This window comes from Mobula hypostoma, chromosome 6 (genome assembly GCF_963921235.1).
Source record: "Mobula hypostoma chromosome 6, sMobHyp1.1, whole genome shotgun sequence".
NCBI classification, from domain to species: Eukaryota; Metazoa; Chordata; class Chondrichthyes; order Myliobatiformes; family Myliobatidae; genus Mobula; species Mobula hypostoma.
This window is the reverse complement of record NC_086102.1, coordinates 35078324-35097657: the sequence shown is the minus strand read 5'-3', so window position 1 is coordinate 35097657 and position 19334 is coordinate 35078324.

Below are 19334 nucleotides of genomic sequence, written 5' to 3'. Positions count from 1 at the left end.
CCCCCAGGCGAGAGTGGACACATGGACAACTCCCCACCAGTCAACCCTTTTCCTCTTTCCACTGCAAAAGCGACAGATTGATCTGCCTGATCGATCCTCCAAAACCCACTTTTTCTGCAGGCACAACAATGCTCATTCAGTGTCCAAATATGTGTCTGAGGTCTATCATCTGACCTCCCATTTTATCTTCCCGTGCTGAGCATCAACTGTCATTCAAATAACTCCTCCTTCCTCTCTCTGTGAAGAAATGCAAGCAGGCAAAAGTCCTTGAAGAAGTATCAACAATCTGCCAAAAATCATAACATCAATTGTCCATTTAATAATGCCCTCGGTCACCGTAGCAACTTACAAACTGCTCGGTGCCATCTCCACTTCAGCAGAAATCCAACAGTTAACCAGTTCTTTCTCGTTTCTTGAAGTGACAGTCGAAGTTAGTCTTTGTCTCTCTCTCTCTTTTCAAAACAAGATATTGGTGTTAAATCTCTCTCACTGTCACTCCAAAAGCACATTTCATAGGGGTACTTCAGGATCTCGTCACATAATAAATTCATCTGACCCAACCCACCTTGGCTTGCTGAAGCAAACGTCATTTGTGAGAGGTCCTAGACAAGTCATTGAAGGAGCAGCTCAGTCTGCAAGGAATTGAACAGGCATGGCGGGCGGGGGGGGGGTGGGCAAGACAAGCAATGAATGAAACGTAAAATGAACTTTGAAAGAACCAATCCATAAACACTACCTCACTATTTTTGCTCTCTTTGTGCACTACTTAACACAATTTTTAATACACATTTCAAAACATAATTTACAGTATTTTTGTATTGCACTCTACTGCAAAACAACAAATCTCAAGACACAAATCAGTGATATTAAACCTGATTCTGACTCTGATAGGGGATTGTTGGCACACCTAGAGAAGAATGATGGGCTGTGGTCTGTAGAACCTTTAGATTGTCCCAGGGGATGCGCAATCTGAAAGCATCAGGCCCAGACCTGGTCTTTGTTGAGAATTGACTATGCACACTTCTGTATTACTCAGTGAAGTCTCTGATGGAATTAAAAAACTTGACATGATACCATGCAGTTCAGTACAAGTTAATAATTCTAAGTGAGATGTGGGATATTCTTTGTCTCGCTGGAATTATTAGGCTCAAAAAGGGAAATTTCTCCTTTTGGTAGTTGAGAACACAAGGAGGAAGATCTTGATGAGCTAAAAATGGACTCCTATCGCTGGTTAAGAAAGAGGCTCTAAACTGGTTAAATGGCCAGACAAAGTGGAGCAGCTACTGGGTGGAATGCACAATATCAAGGGCAATGGGAAGTATAGTCACCGACAAGACTAATCCCAATGTAGCAACAATGAAAAAGCAACAAACAACCTGTTGGAAGCAATCTGTGGGTCAGTCAACATTCCACAGACTCTGCTTGATCCTCTGAGCTCCTCCAGCAGATTGCTCATTGCTCTAGATTACTAAATTTACAGTCTCTTGTGTCAACCCCAGTAGCCACTTCGGCTCGGGCCATTTTTGGATTATAACATGTGGACCTATAGGTTCAGAATTCAGCTGATACATAAGACTGTGCCCTGCTTTACACTATATGCATAGTTAATAGTCAAACAGGACAGGAATGAACAAGAGAACATCTGCAGATGCTGGAAATCCCGGTAACACTCACAAATTGCTGGAGGAACTCAGGAGACCAGGCAGCATCTATGGAACAGAGCATCATGGACAGGAATGCTGAAGGATCTCGAGCTGAAATGTCAACTGTACTCTTTTCCATAGATGCTGCTGGCCTGCTGAGCTCCCCCAGCAGGATGGGAATGAACGTTATCTGAGACTTGTCATGCAAATAATGTACTGTGACCAAAGATTTAACAGGAGACAGCTGATCAAAGCACTGATAGACATGCAAATGACGGCATACAAATAAACAATGGAAGCCTATGAGGGAGATTGAACAGATAGTCTCAAATAATATCAGAGGGGCAAGGACATTGGTAATTACTCACTGCAAGATAAACGGTAATTGGGAAGAGAACAACAGTGTCAGTGCAAACCTAACTCTGTTTGCAGAACCCACTCAAGTACAAAACAGGGAACATCAGGAGAGGGAAGAGACTGCACATTCTGGAATCCCAGAGCAATACACAAAAGGCTGCTGGAGGAGTTTATCAGGTCAGGCAGCATCTATGGAGGAAAGTGGACAGATAGTCAGTGCTTCAGGTCAAGACCATTCAACAGGCCAATGTGTGTTGAGCATGATCAGGACACACATACTGTAGAACACTGAACAGTACAGCACAGTACAGGCCCTTCTGTCCATGACGTCTTGCTAACCTTTTAAACTAGTCCAGACCAATCTAACCCTTCCTTCCCACATAGTCCTCAATTTTTCTATCATCATATACCCATCTAAGAGTCTCTTTAATGTTCCTAATTCAACTGCCTTGACCACAACCCCTGGCAGCACATTTTGTGCACCCACCACTGTGAGTAAAACACCCATCCCCAACATCCCCCCTACATGTTCCTCCAATCACCTTAAAATCTCTTGTATTAGCCATTTCTGCTCTGGGAAAAGGTTCTGGCTGTCCACTGTATCTATACCCCTTCTCTACTTATATACCTCTCTTCCTCCTTCACTCCCAAGCAAAAAGCCCTTTTCCTCATAAAACATGCCCTCTAATCCAGGCAGCATTCTGGTAAATATCCTCTGCACCTTTTCTAAAACTTCCACATTCTTCCTATAACGAGGCAATCAGACTACATTTCTTAAAGTGCTCATAAATGATGCCTCTAAGAATCCTCTCCAAAGCTTACCCACCGCTGATGTAAGATTCACTGGTCTATAATTCCCACGATTATCTCTATTATCTTTTTTGAACAAAGGAATAGAATAACATTGGGTTTCCTCTAATCTTCCTGTGCTACTCCTGGGGACAGTGAGGAAGCAAAGATCATCGCCAAAGGCACAGCAATCTCTTCCTTCTTGCAGTAATCTGGGATAAACTCCTAAATCCCTCTGCACCTCTGATGTTTGAACTCTCTCCCCATTTAGATAATAGTCCATACTATTGTTCCTTTTACCAAAATGCATTGTCATACATTTCCCAACACTGTATTCTACCCGCCCCTTTTTTGCTCATTCTTCCAATTTGTCGAAGTCCTGTTGCAAGCACATTGCTTTTTCAGCACTCCCTACTCCTCCATCTATCTTCGTATCATCCACAGACTTTGCCACAAAACCATCTATAATCCAAATCATTGACAAACAGTGCGAAAAGCAGTGGTCCCAATACTGATCCCTGAGGAACTGGCAGCCAACCAGAAATGGCCCCCTTTATTCCCACTCGCTGCCTCCTGACTGTCAGCCATTCCTCTCTCCATGCCAGTTATCTTGTTAAGCAGCCTTGTGTGGCATATTATCAAATACCTTCTGAAAATCCAAGTAAATGACATCCTCTGCCTCCCCTTTGTCCACCCTGCTTGTTACTTCCTTTAACAACTCCAGCAGATTTGTCAGGCAAGATTTCCTTTTACAGAAACAATGCCGACTTTGACTTAGTTTATCATTTGTCTCCAAGTACCCCAAAACCTCATCCTTAATAACAGACTCCAACATTTTCCCAACCATTGAGGTTAGACTAACTGGCTAATAATTTCCTTTTGTTGGCTTTTCTCCCTTCTTAAAGAGTGGAGTGACATTTACAATCTTCCAGTCCTCTGGCACCATGCCAGAATCAAGTGATTCTTGAAAGATCATGACCAATGCATCCGTTATCTCTTCAGCAACCTCCCTCAGGACTCTGGGATGTAGTCCATCTGGGCCAGGTGACTCATCTACTTTAAGAACTTTGAGTTTGCTTTGCACTTTCTCCTTTGTAATAACAATGGCACTCACTCCTGCTCCCTGACACTTACAGGCCTCTGGCACACTGCTAGTGTCTTCCACAGTGAATACTGATGCAAAGAACTCATTAAGTTCATCTGACGTTTTTTAATCCCCTGTTACTACCTCACCAGCATCATTTTCCAGTGGTCCAATATCAACTCTCACCTCCCTTTTACTCTTTATACAACTAAACGTTTGGTATCCCGCTTAATATTATTGGCTAGTCTGCCCTCATATTTCATCTTTTTCCTTCTTACAGCTTTTTTTAAGTTACCTTTTGTTGGATTTTAAAAGTTTCCCAATCATCCAACTGCCCACTCACTTTTGCTACCTTATATGCTCTTTCTTTGGGTTTTATGCAGTCCTTAACTTCCTTTGTCACCCACGGTTGCTTACCCCTACCTGCCAATTGAGAACTACTTCTTCCATGGGATATACCTATCCTGTGCCTTGTGAACTATTCCCAGAAACTTCAGCCATCTTTGCTCTGCCGTCATCCCCACCAGTATCCCCCTCCAATCAACCTGGGCAAGCTCCTCTCTCATGCCTCTGTAATTCCCTTTATTCCATTGCGATACTGACACATGTGACTTATGCTTCTCCCTCTCAAATTGCAGTATGAATTCAATCATATTATGATCACTGACTCCAAGGGTTCCTTTACCTTAAGCTCCCTAATAAGACCTGGGTTATTACACAACACTCAATCTAAGATGGCCTTTTCCTGAGTAGGCTCAAGCACAAGCTGCTCTAAAAAGCCACCTCATAGGCATTCAACAAATTCCCTCTCTTGCAATCTGACACCATCCTGATTTTCCCAATCCCCTTGCATATTGAAGTCCCCCATTACAGTAGAGTCATTGCCCATATTATATGCCTGTTCCAGCTCCCTTTGCAATCTCAACCCCATATCTTGGCTACTATTTGGAGGACTATATAGGTTTTTTCCACCCTTGCAGTTTCTTAACTCCACCCACAAAGATTCGACATTCTCTGGCCTTATGTTACCTCCTTCTAAAGATGTAATTCCACTCTTACCAACAGAGACATGCCTATGACTTCCTGCCTGTCCTTTCAATACAAAGTATATCCTTTAATGTTAAGCTCCCAATTATGACCTCCTTTCAGCCACGACTCAGTGATGCCCTCAAAATCACCTCTAATTGCACCACAAGTTCATCAACTTCATTCCAAATGCTACACACATTTAAATACAGCACCTTCAGTCCTGCATTCTTTGCCCTTTTGAATTATGCCTCTGCGGTACAATTTAATTCTTTGCACTGTCTGCATTTAATACACAGTCATTGGCCTGTCCTTTCTTACATTCATGTTACATCCATCACATACTTTTAAACTTGCTGGCTTATCCTCAGCTCTATCATACTGGTTCCCATTCCCATGCCATATTAGTTTAAACCAATTCCCACAGCTCTAGCAAACCTGCCTGCAAGAATACTGGTCTGCCTTGTATTCAATTGCAACCTATCCCTTTTGTACAGGTCACACCTGCCCCAGAAGAGGTCCCAATGATCCAGAAATCTGAATCCCTGCCCCTGCTCCAATTCTTCCACCACACATTTATTTGCTACCTCATTCTATTCCTATACTCACTGTCGCATGGTACAGATAGCAATCCTGAGATTACTACCTTTGAGATCCTGCTTCTTAACTTCATTCTGAACTCCCTGTATTCTATTTTTAAGACTCCTCACTTGTCTTTGAAACCAATATATTCCACGACTTCTGACTGCTCACCCTCCCTTTTGAGAATATTGTGGACGCATCCAGAAACATTATGGAGCCTGGCACCTGGAAGGCAAACTACCAACCGTATTTCTTTCTCGCTTCCACAGAATCACCTATCTGTCCCCCTAACTATAGAGTCCCCTATTACTGCTGCCACCCTCTTCAGTGCCCTACCTTTCTGAGCCACAGGGACAGGCTCAGTGCCAGAGGCACAGCCGCTGTTGCTTCCCTCAGGCAGGTCCCGCCACCAAAAGTACACAAAATGGAGTCCTTATTGTTGAGGGGGGGCAGCCACGGGTGTGCTCTCCACTATCTGACGTTCTCCCTTCCCTCGCCTGACAGTCACCCATTTATCCATCTCTTGTAGCCTTGGGGTGACCCCCTCGCTGTAGCTCCTGCCTGTCACTGCTTCACCTTCAGAAACAAGCCAAAGGTCATCGAGCTGCAGCTCCAGTTCCGTAACACGGTCTCTAAGGAGCTCAGACATCCCACCCTGCAAAAACTCATTTCAGGGAGGTAGCACCATCAATTTGCGGGAGAGGTGGGATGTCTGCAATAGAGTAGCTGTTTAGCAGCTGGCCAGCTAGTTTAAATAACGTTAGCTACGCTAATGAACGAATGACACCTGTTAAACTCACCTTAACATGTCTTTTACAGTCCTAATCCACCATGGGCAATAGAAAAGTCACTGTTGCAAACAGTGCAGCGAGCAACATTGTCATTATTTTGACCCTATTAGGCAGGGGTACACTTTAGGGTAGTCTGGGGTGACGTACGTTTTATATTTTTTTGGAACTCTCTCTCTCTCTCTCTCTCTCTCTCTCTCGCTCTCAAAAAAATTGATTTCCGTGATATTGTATATCATTTACGGGCATCAGGGAGCCACTATTAATATGTGGGAGATTTCCGGAAGTTCTGGGAGAGGTGGGATGCCTGGGAGCTGCATCTCGATGCATCTGGTGCAGATGTGGTCATCTGGTAGTCTCCTGGAAATTCCACATCTGAACTCTGGCTCTGCTGACATACCCACAATTCACTCAAGAGTTAAGTAAGAAATAGGGAAGGAACTGACCAGTGTTATTTTTTTAAATAAGGAATAGCACCATACATGTTTCAGCAAGACAGTCTGCAGACAGGATTGCAAAATTTCATACACAGGATATGCAAACAAGGCTGTCAACCTGATTCATTGTATGTGCCCAGAATCAACATGTGAAGGGGAGTGTAGTGCCACTGGCTTAGCCACATCAAATGAATAATGTTAAGACAAGTTGTAAATGGCTCTCTCTCTTCCGATTTTCAATAAACGTCATTGTCTCCATTTAACCATGAAAGTTTTGATAGCAAGTCTGCAAGGCTTCTAGTCAGCTGTGAGTAGTAATTGAAGTTATCAACTCCAGGTCAGGAGTCTAATGGTTGTAGGTTAGTAACTGTCTCTGAACATAGTTGTGGGGGAACCAAGTCTTCTGAACCTTCTGGCCGATGGTAGTAGTGAGAAGAGGGCATGGCCTGGGTGGAGGGGGTCTTTGATGATGGGTGCTCCTTTCATGTGACAGCAATCCATATAAACGTACTTGCTGGCGGTGGGGGTGGGGGGTGCTTTGGCTGTGATGCACTGGGCTGCATCCACTAATTTCTGTAGCCTTTTCTATTCCTGGCATTGGTGTTTCCATACCAGGCCCTGACGCAGCCAGTCAGGGTACTCTCCACTGTGCATCTATAGAAGTCTGTCAAAGTTTTAGGTGACATGCCAGATCTGTGCGAACTTCTAAGAAAGTAAAGGCACTGCCATACTTTTGTCGAAATGACATTTTTGTGCTGGTCCCAGGACAGATCTTCTGATAAGTTAGCATCAAGGGATTTGAATTCCCTCTCCACCTCCATTCCCCTATTGACAACTGGCTCATGGACCCCCAGCTTTTAAGATACACATTCAATGTTTTAGAAACAGCTTCTTCCCCCCTTTCATCAGTTTTCTGAGCTGACAATGAACCAACCCCTGAACATGATCTCACCATTTTGCTCCCGTTTTGCTCTGCTGATTTGATGCAATTTTAATACATATTTCTTAATGTAACTTACAGAATTTTTATGTATTGCTCTGTACTGATTCTGCCTCTGATAGGGGATTGTTGGGACACCTAGAGAAGGATGATGGACTGTTGTCTGTAGAACACAGCAGTAAAAGAATATTTTCTGGGGAATGTGGAATCTGAAAACATCAGGACCAAACCTTGTCCTTGTTGAGAATTGATAATGCACAGCTCTTTATTACTCAGCGAGCTCTCTGATGGATTAAAGAACTATAATCAGCTTTCTGGCTTTGTAACCAGTGAGCCAGGATTACAGGCAGGTTCTGTACCTCCTTACGGCGGGGAATGTAGAAGAATCCAAGGGGGAAATTTACCGAGTGTTGAAAGGACTAGAAAGGGTGGATGTGGAGAGAGTGTTTCCTCTGGTAAGGGTATCCAGTTCGATTAATAGGACTGGATGTTACAATCCCTAAAGTTTCTGCACTGCACTTGACTTGAGTGGAAGTAGTTCTTAAAGATAACCACTGGTTGATGTTACTACCATTACGACACATCTTCAGTTGTGTACCTCGACATCACTGGGTGTTTCGGACTCTTATCACAAGACACCCCCAGCCACGGCAGGCCCACCACAGGCTGATCAGACCTGGGTGTGTGTCACATGGTTAGTCTCTAGATGGTCACTTGGTGGCCCAGACAGCATCCCTCCTTTTCAGCCACAGCCAGTGACTGCTCATTTCAGCAGCATTAGCAAGTGCTTTGATTGCCTTCCTATGGGCCTGCCCTCTGACTCCTACATCCCTCAGCAGCCTTACAGTGGAGTTGGCTACAAAGCATCTGCACCCCACCTCAACTGGGCGCACTTTTACGTTCCAGCCTCGCTCCTTTGCTTCAACTGCAAGGTTGGCATATCGCAGCCTTTTCCGTTCGTAAGCCCCATCCACAGCATCCTCCCAGGGGACCGACAGCTCAATGATAAAGATGCGCCGACAGGAGTTGGACCAAAGGACCAGGTCAGGCTGCAGGTTGGTCGTTGCAATTTCAGATGGGAAGGTAAGTTTCTGGCCGAAATCAACAGGCATTTCCCAGTCCCTGGCTGCACTCAGTGGGCATGAGTCGTGAGGCAAGGGGTTAGCCCCTGGTTTCTCTCCTTCCCGGATGAGGGATGGTAGTTGTGGGACTGTTGTCTGGGCATTGGGAGGCCTGGCATTGGTGGTTACCCTCTTACACTCAAGTTCAGCTGCCAAACACCTCAGCACTTGGTTGTGTTGCCAGGTGTATCTGCCTTGTGTTAGGCTGGTCTTGCAACTGACCAAGATGTGCTTGAGGGATGCTGGAACTGCGCACAGAGGACAGGCTGGATCCTCTCCCAGACAAAGATTTAAGTTTGTAGGAGAGGGCAGGACATCATATGTTGCTCTGATGATGAAGCTCAATCTGTTTGACTCCATGCTCCACAGCTCACTCCATGTGAATTTCCTCCTCTCAACACCCTCCCACCTCATCCAGCAGCCTTGCTTGGCTTGGGATTTTGCTTTGGCACATCTGGCTGCTGCTTCTTGGTGGCACACCTCCTCCACCACCAGGTGCTGGCATTTAGTTGTAGTAGCCTTTTGCCAGGTAGGTTTCATCACTCCAAGGCCAAAGCCTCCTCTGCCCTGTTGGACATAGTCCACTTTGTCCCGGTGTCGGAGGGCGGCTTCTGCGTCCAGTACTGCTGCGGCTGGGGTCCATTTCTTCCCTGTTGCTAGAGCAGGAGCAATGCCTCTTACAATTGGATCCCGAGATTTTTTGAGTGTCATTTCCAGCCTTGCTTTGGCACATTTGTATTCCTCCACCAGGCTAGAAATTGGCAGAGAAAGGGCTCCATTCCCGTAAAGTCCTATGCTGCTAAGGCACCTTGGTAGCCAAGCCACTTCCTCACATGTGAGTTCACCAGCCTCTCCAGCCAATTTGCATGAGACATAGTGACCTTATAGATGGTAATTGGCCACACAAGTCAGGGCAGCAGTCCAAACTGAAAGCACCAAAGCTTCAACCTCCTTAGGAGAGCCGTGTTGTTGATTAGCTTGAGGCCACTGATTGTATCCTGCCGTAGTTGTTCCACCTGCTCTGTGTCTCTGAGCTCTGCGTTGTACCAATGTCCGAGGCTTTTAATGGGCTTCTCCAGGACGGTTGGTATTGGCTCAGCATTGATACAAAACTTTACGTCGGTGAGCCAGCCTTTAACAATTGAGATGCTGCGAGACTTACTGGGTTTGATCTCCATTCGTACCCATTTATGTTTCCCTGGAGTTTATCCAACAGGCGTTTGGTGTGTGCTTTTGTTGTTATTGTGGTTATGTCATCCATGTACGCCCCGATTGGAGGAAGACGCAGCCCATTCTTCAAGCGTTTCCCTCCGACCGCCCATTGTGATTCTTGGATAATGAGCTCCATTACCATGATAAATGCCAGAGGAGAGGTGGTCCAGCCCACCATTATGCATATCTCAAGGTGCTGCCACATGGTAGTGTTATCTTGTGTTGTGACACAGAACTGCAGATCCTGGAAGTACACTTTGACCAGCTTTGTGATGCCCTCCAGAACCTGGAAAAAGTTGAAAGCTGCCCACAGAGTCTCGTGAGGCACCGACCCAAAAGCATTGGCAAGATCTGGGAAGACCACATGCAGGTCTTTCTTTTCTTTTAGAGGCCACAGCTTCAAAATTGAGGGTTAACCTTTTAGAACAGAGGCAAGGAGGACTTTATTTTAGCCAGGGTGTAGTGAATCTGTGGAAGAGTCTGCCACAGACTGCGCTGGAGGGCAAGTCCATGGGTATATTTGAAACAGAAGTTGACAGTTTCCTGATTGGTCAGAGCATCAGAGAATATGGTGAGAAGGCAGGTGTATAGGGTTGAGTGGGATCCAGGACAAGCCATGCCAGAATTGCAGAGCAGACTCAATGGGCTGAATGGCCTAATTCTGCTCCTGTATCTTATGGTCTTATGGAGTCTGGCAGGGTAGTTTAAAGATATAACCAATTTTATTAACAGACAACAGTCTTATTAAAAATCTGTGCATAGAGAGGCAAGTCAGATTTCACAGATACAACTCTGGAGTTATCATCAGACCAAGTAAAGTGCGTTAGGTAAAGTTACTACACTGGTATCATAAAGCGCATCAGTGCCCCCTTTACATGGAAACTTGAGACTAACCATACAAATATCTCCATCAAAGTACAGGGCATAAAATAAAACGCTAAAGAGGTGACCCACACAGAGACCTACACTGTCCTGCCAAGTACACAAGGAGCTGCATAAGTAACACGCCACACGCAGGTACACATGGTCACTAGAATAAATCAACCGAAAGGATCAGTAACATTGCCACTTACCTCCCCTGATGGACTAGACAATTGCCCAAGCACATGTGGGGGTATGCTTTTAAAGCCACCTGGGGAGGAAGGTCCCACGCTATTTTCCCTCCTGCTCAAAACAACAGGCACAATTCTCTGTTCCACCTGGCTACAGTTTTACTAATCAAAATCAGAAAGCCAGAATTAGGTTTAAGGAAGAACTTAAAATTGAACATAAACATCTGCCAACAAGAGGAATTCTGCAGATGCTGGAAATTCAAGCAACACACATCAAAGTTGCTGGTGAATGCAGCAGGCCAGGCAGCATCTGTAGGAAGAGGTGCAGTTGATGTTTCAGGCCGAGACCCTTCGTCAGGACTAACTGAAGGAAGAGTGAGTAAGGGATTTGAAAGTTGGAGGGGGAGGGGGAGATCCAAAATGATAGGAGGAGGGGGAGGGATGGAGCCAAGAGCTGGACAGGTGATAGGCAGAAGGGGATACGAGAGGATCATGGGACAGGAGGTCCGGGAAGAAAGACGGGGCGGGGGGGGGACCCAGAGGATGGGCAAGGGGTATATTCAGAGGGACAGAGGGAGAAAAAGGAGAGTGAGAGAAAGAATGTGTGTATAAAAGTAAGTAACAAATGAGGTACGAGGGGGAGGTGGGGCATTAGCGGAAGTTAGAGAAGTCGATGTTCATGCCATCAGGTTGGAGGCTACCCAGACGGAATATAAGGTGTTGTTCCTCCAACCTGAGTGTGGCTTCATCTTTACAGTAGAGGAGGCTGTGAATAGACATGTCAGAATGGGAATGGGATGTGGAATTAAAATGTGTGGCCACTGGGAGATCCTGCTTTCTCTGGCGGACAGAGCGTAGGTGTTCAGCAAAGTGGTCTCCCAGTCTGCGTCGGGTCTCGCCAATATATAAAAGGCCACATCGGGAGCATATCTGCCACTTCAGCATTGGCCAATTTGTCTCAACTGAATTATCTAAATTATCAAACAAGAGAAAAACTGCAAATGCTGGAAATCCAAACAACACACACAAAACGCTGGAGGAACTCAACAGGCCAGGCAGCATCCATAAAAAGAGTACAGTTGTTGTTTTGAGCCAAGACCCTTCATCGAGACTGGGAAAAAAAGAAGAGGAGTCAAATTGCGGAGGTGGGGGGAAGGGAGGTGAAACCAGGAAATGGGGAGGGGTGAAGTAAAGAGCTGGGAAGTTAATTGGTGAAAGAGATACAGGGCTGGAGAAGGGGGAGTCTAATAGAAGAGATCAGAAGACCATGGAACGAAGAAAAGGGGGAGGAGCACCAGAGGGAGGTGATGGACAGGCAAGTAGATAGGTGAGAGACGAAAAAGGGGATGGGGTGGAGCATTACCGAAAGTTCGAGAAATCAACGTTCATGCCATCGGGCTGGAGGCTACCCATACAGAATGCAAGGTGTTGCTCCTCCAACATGAGTGCGGCCTCATCATGACAGTAGAGGAAGCCATGGGTAGACATGTCGGAATGGGAATTGGAAATGGAATAAAAATGGGTGGCCACTGGGAGATCCTGCACTTTCTGACGGATTGATCATAGGTGCTCAGCAAAGCAAGCTCCCAATCTTCATCAGGTCCCACCGATATACAGGAACCCACAGCGGGAGCACTGGACACAGAACATGACCCCAATGGACTCACAGGTGAAGTGTCACTTCACTTGGAAGGACTGTTAGGGGCCCTGAATGGTAGTGAGGGAAGAGGTGTAGGAGCAGGTGTAGCACTTGCTCCACTTGCAAGGTTAAGTGCCAGGAGGGAGATCAGAGGGGAGGGACGAATGGACAAGGGAGTCACTTCGGGAGTGATACCTGTGGAAAGCAGAAAGTGGGTTGGGGGGGGGAATGGAAAGATGTGTTTGGTGGTGGGATCCAGTTGGAGATGGTGGAGTTACAGAGGATTATGTGCTGGACGCAGAGGCTGGTGGAGTGGTAGGTGAGGACAAGAGGAACCCTATCCCTTGTAGGGAGGCAGGAGGATGGGGTGAGGGCAGACGTGTGTGAAATGGAAGAGATGCGGTTGAGGGCAGCAGTGATTGTGGAGGAAGGGAAGTCCCTTTCTTTGATGCTAGGTGTAATGTTTGATTGTTAACCATGGATAGTGGGTTCTCCTCTTTGGAATATTTCTTTCCCATTGATTCAGTGCATTTGAAATCAATCCAATTATGGGAGTGTAAAATGAGTGCTGGCTAAAGTGAACTGAGAATTTTTCAATTATTTCACATTCCCTGGCCCCCATCATCTAATTTTCACTATGGTGTTCAGTCCCTATAGACCTCCATCTCCCACCAGGAAGGCCTCAAAGCTCTCACTTTCTTTCTGGACACCTGACCCAAACAGTTCCCCTCTACTACCCCTCTCATCCTTCTAGCTCTTACTCTCAATAATTTCTCCTTTGGCTCTTCCCACTTCCTTCACACGAAAGGTATAGCCATGGGCACTCGCATGGGTTCCAGCTATGCCTGCCTTTTTGTCGGCTATGTGGAACAGTCTATATTTCAAGACTACACTGGTATCACTCTCCAACTTTTCCTACACTACATCGATGACTGCATTGGTGCTGCTTCCTGCACCCGTGCTGAACTCGTCAACTTCATCCACTTTGCCTCCAACTTCCACCCTGCCCTCAAATTTACCTGATCCATTTCCAACACCTCCCACCCCTTTCTGGATCTCTCTGTCTCTATCTTTGAAGACAGCTTATCTACTGATGTCTATTATAAACCTACGGACTCGCACAGCTACCTGGAATATACCTTTTCCCATCTTGTTACTTGTAAAAATGCCATCCCCTTCTCTTAGTTCCTCCATCTCCACTGCAACTGCTCTCAGGATGAGGCTTTTCATATCAGAACAAAGGAGATGTTTTCCTTCAAAGAAAAAGCAAATAATAGCCCAATAGCCCAACAGCCCAACCATAAACTGTTTCAGCTGCTTCCATCCGGCAAACGGTACCACAGCATTAAAGCCAGGACCAACAGGCTGAGGGATAGCTTCTTTCTACAAGCCATTAGACTTACAAATTCACATGTCTGTACACTGCGATGGACTCATAATGCAAAGACACTTACTCCCTCGCATTGTGGGGCGGATGTAAGATTTAAATAAATTCAAATTCAGGAACAGCTTCTTCCCCTCAGTCATCTGATTCCTAAATGGACATTGAACCCGTGAACGCTACCTCACTTTTTTTTCTGTTTCTGCACTATTCTTAATTTAACTATTAAATATACATTTATATACTTACTGCAATTGATTTATTTATTTTTTCGATTATCATATATTGCAATGTACTGCTGCCACAAAGTTATCAAATTTTACAATATATGCCGGTGATATTAAACTTGACAAGACTGACAAAAAGCCAATATGCAAAAGACAAGCAACACAAATAGAATAATAATAATAATAATAATAATAATAACAAGTAGATAAGTAAGTAAATAAAACCACGAACATAACTTGTAGAGTCCTTGAAAGTGAGTCAAGGGATTTGAACTGAATTCAATGGTGAGGTGAATGTGGTTAGCCACACTCGTTAGCCTGATGGTTGAAGGGTATTAACTGTCCCTGAGCCTGGTGGTGTGGGAAGGAAATAATGAAATCTGAATCGATGGCTAAAATCTGTTTCGGAGCTATTTTTAAAAAGAAATGCTGGGAAATTATTCATGAATTAAACAGGTGATTTCTAATGAGGTTCATTGGAGAATACAGGCAACATCTGAGAGATAGCTAAAAATGAGAAATAGTAGACAGAGATAATCTCTGAAAAATTACAATCATCAGGGCAGTGCACATAGAATCATCAAATTCTCCAGCAAAGATCTGGATGAAAACGTGGATAGGGTCATTTAGCAAAATTGCAGATGAAACAAAGACTGGTAGTGTTGTGGATAGTGTCAAAGGTTGCTAAAGGACACCAAAGTTCAAAGTAAATTTATTGTCAAAGTACATATATGTCACCATATACAGCCCTGAGATTCATTTTCTTGTGGGCATACTCAAAAAATCCAAGAAAGATAACAGAATCAATGAAAGACCACACGCTATGGGGCAGACAAGCAACCCAGTGTGCAAAAGACAACAAACTGTGCAAATATGCAAAAAAAAATCAATAAAGAAACAATAAGTATCGAGAACATAAGATGAGGAGTCCTTGAATGTGAGCCCTTGGGTTAAGGGAAAAGTTCAGTGATGGGGAGCGTGAAGTTTACTGAAGTTTTCTCTACGGGTTCAAGAGCCTGATGGTTGAGGGTAATAACTGTTCCTGAACCTGATGGAGCGAGTCCTGAGGCTGCTGTACCTTCTTACTGATGGCAGCAGTGAGAAGAGAGCATTATCTGGGTGGTGAAGGTCCTTGATGATGGATGCTGCTTTCCTGTGACAGTGCTCCCTGTAGATGTGCTCAATAGTGGGGAGGGCTTTACCAGTGATGGACTGGGCTCCGTCCACCACTTTCTGTCTGACTTTCTGTTCAAGGGCATTGGAGTTTCCACACCAGGCCATAATGCCAACGGTCAATATACTCTCCAGCACACATCTACAGAAATTTGTCAAAGTTTTAGATGTCATGCCAAATCTTTCCAAACTTCTGAAGTAGTGGCTCTGCAGTGCTTTCTTCACAATTGCACTTCTGTGCTAGTCCCAGGTCTGGCGCTGAAGTAATAACATCAAGGAATTTAAAGTTGCTGCCCCTCTCCACCTCTGATTCCCCCGATGAGGTCTGGCTCACGGGCCTCCGGTTTCCCCTTCCTGATATCAATAATTAGCTCCTCAGTCTTGCTGACGTTGACGAGAGGTTATTGTTATGGCACCACTCAGCCAGATTTTCAATCTCCCTCCTATATGCTGATTTGTCATCACCTTTGCTTCGGCCAGTGACAGTGGGGTCGTCAGCAAACCTCAGTATGGCACTGGAGTTATGCTCAGCCCCTCCATCGTACGTGTAAAGCAAGTAGACCAGAGAGCTGAGCACATAGTCTTGTTGCTCACTTGTACTGATATAGATTACAGAAGAAATGTTATTGCCAATCCAAACTGACGGGGGTCTGCAAGTGAGGGAATCAAGGATCCAATTGCACAAGGAGGTATTGACGTCAAGGTCTCGAAGCTCATTGATTAGTTTTGAAGGGATAATAGTACTGGGTGCCGAGCTGTACAGCATCCTCATGTATGCAACTTTGCTGTTCAGATATTCCAGGGCTGAGTGAAAAAATGTGCAATATTGCTCAATTATGCACAGAAGTGGTAGATGGAGTTTAATTCAGGCAAGATTGGGATGAACTGCAAAGGGAAAGTACACAATTAATGGCAAAACCCTTAACTGAAGGGAATCCTTTGGCCCATCACATCTATGCTGACATTTTGCCCAGACACTCTAATTCGATTTGCCCACTCCAGGCCGGTATCTTTTGAAGCCTCTTTCCCCAACCCCTCTGGCAACAAATTCCAGATATCAATCACTCTCCGCCTATATAAAAAAAATCCTCTAAATCCGTTATAAAAATCTTTCTTCAGAACTCAGAGCTATGGTTTTTTTTTGATACCACAACTGCAGGAAAAAGATTTGGACTATCAACCCTATCTCTGCCCCTTCTGAGTTTATATACATCTATTGCATCATCCTTCAGCCTCCTTTGCTCCAGAGAAAATAAACCCAACCTATCCAATATTTCCTCATTACCAATTCAGGAGCATCTTGGTAAGTCTCTTTGGCACGGTCTTCTGCACAAGCACAATGTAAGTCCTTCCTATACTGTGGTGACCAGAACTGCATGTACACTCAGTGACCACTTTTTTTTAAGATCAGAAACTTGTATTAATGAGCATCTGATAATAATCAGCCTATGTGGCAGCAACTCAATGCATACAAATATGCAGATGTGATCAAACCATCAGGAATTGTACCATGCTGTGATCACTTCTCTCCAGAGGTTCCTTATCTACAAGACCTCTTATTAATCTTCCCCACAAACAGCCACAAGACAAAGAGAAACTATAGAACTCATCCAAAGAAAACATCAACACCCACCCAACACACAAAAAAAAGAACAAATCATGCAAATGGCAAAAAAAGAGCAAAAAAACAGAATACAAAACATCAAACCAGTCCAGGCATATTCAGTTCAGTTTCGGATCTCCCCCTCCCCTTCCCACTTTCAAATCTTTTACTATCTCTTCTTTCAGTTAGTCCTGATGAAGGGTTCTGGCCCGAAACATCAACTGTATCTCTTCCCAGAGATGCTGCCTGGCCTGCTGTGTTCACCAGCATTTTTTGTGTGTGTTGCTTCAGTTCAGCTCTGTTCAGTTCAATCTAGCTCTATGTTGTTCATTAACTCAGGCCGCAAAGCCAGTCTTGCTCTGCCAAACTCACACAGAATAGCAACAAATAAAAAGGAGTGACCAGAAATCAGAAACACATCATAATGTGAATTACAGAGTCCAATCTACAAAGCATGTTGATTAAACCTTGACCAAGACTCAGCGCTCCAGCAGCATCGAGTAAGAGGGAGAGAGAGACCATTGGAACACAGGGATCTCCCTCTGGGAGCAGCAGATAAGAGCTAGAGAGAGAGAGAGAGACACAGACGCCTTCCTCCGGTATCAGTGAGCAAGAGGTCGGGAGACAGCGGTGCACACCTGCTCTTCTTCCACGCTCACCTCAATAATTTCAATCTTCCTCGATGCTTCAATCAGCGAGAAATGGAGTCGATGGCGGGCTTGTGCCCCTCCTCCAGGCTCGTTGGCCTCCAGGCCCCACACTTGGCTTGAAACCTCGCAGAACCCCCTCAGGGACAGCAAAGCACCTGGTCGCTCAACCGGCCCGAAACCAGACATCAAGCTGTAGATCACAGGCTCCAAACGTAGTAAGACTACATTTGAAAGAAAAATAAGTAGTTTTGAGAACCATCTGAAAGATGTCACCCTTGGTCGTATTGTTCACTGGCATCAAACAGTCATCATTCTCCATCCATGTAGGCCTTCGAGAAGGGGCATGCTCACCTCCTCCCTGCTAGGAATCTTTGGGTCATACTATCCCGGTCTCTCCTTTTCTCTGGGCAAGAATCACCCACCTGATGTCCTCCAGTCACTTGCTGGTCAGCTGTCATCTGATCTTAAAGCTCGAACAGCTGTATCCTACCAACCTCAGGACCATCTTGGCTGACCTATCCATTGGAATTAATAGAACTTCCCTGCTGCCGCTCCATTTGGCCAAACACTCACACTGGTGATTTTCTGCCAAGAATTCATATCAAACCTATCTTGGGGGTGATATTTAAGGTAAGGAAGTGACCTTATTGGAAAATGGCAAGAATCTTTATGTTGCAAAGAGGTTCAACATATAAAAAGTAATGCTGAAAATTTTGTTTGTGATGCTATGGGAAGGACGTGGAGGCTTTGGAGAAGATGCGGAAGAGATTTGCCAGAGCGCCTCCTGGGTTAGACCATAAGATCATAAGATATAGGAGCATAACTAGGCCATTCAGCCCATCGAGTCTGCTCCGCCATTCAATCATGGGCCGATCCAATTCTTCCAGTCATCCCCACTCCCCTGCCTTCACCCCATACCCTTTGATACCCTGGCTAATCAAGAACCTATCTATCTATCTCTGCCTTAAATGCACCCAATGACTTGACTTCCAAGGCTGCTTGTGGCAACAAATTCCACACATTTACCAGCTTCTGACTAAAATAATTTCTCTGCAACTCTGTTCTAAATAGAGGTCCTTCAATCCTGAAGTTGTGCCCTCTTGTCCTAGAATCCCCTACCATGGAAAATAACTTTGCCATATCTAATCTGTTCAGGCCTTCAACATTCGGAATGTTTCTATGAGGTCCCCCCTCATTCTCCTGAACTCCAGGGAATACAGCCCAAGAGCTGCCAGACATTCCTCATACGGTAATCCCTTCATTCCTGGAATCATTCTCATGAATCCTCTCTAAACCCTCTCCAATATCAGTATATCTTTTCCAAAATAAGGAGCCCAAAATTGCACACAATACTCCAAGTGTGGTCTTACGAGTGTCTTATAGAACCTCAACATCACATCCCTGCTCTTATATTCTATACCTCTAGAAATGAATGCCAACATTGCATTTGCCTTCTTCACCACCGACTCAACCTGGAGGTTAACCTTCAGGGTATCCTGCACAAGGATTCCCAAGTCCCTTTGCATCTCTGCATTTTGAATTCTCTCCCCATCTAAATAATACTCTGCCCGTTTATTTCTTCAACCGAAGTACATGACCACACACTTTCCAACATTCTGTTTCATTTGCC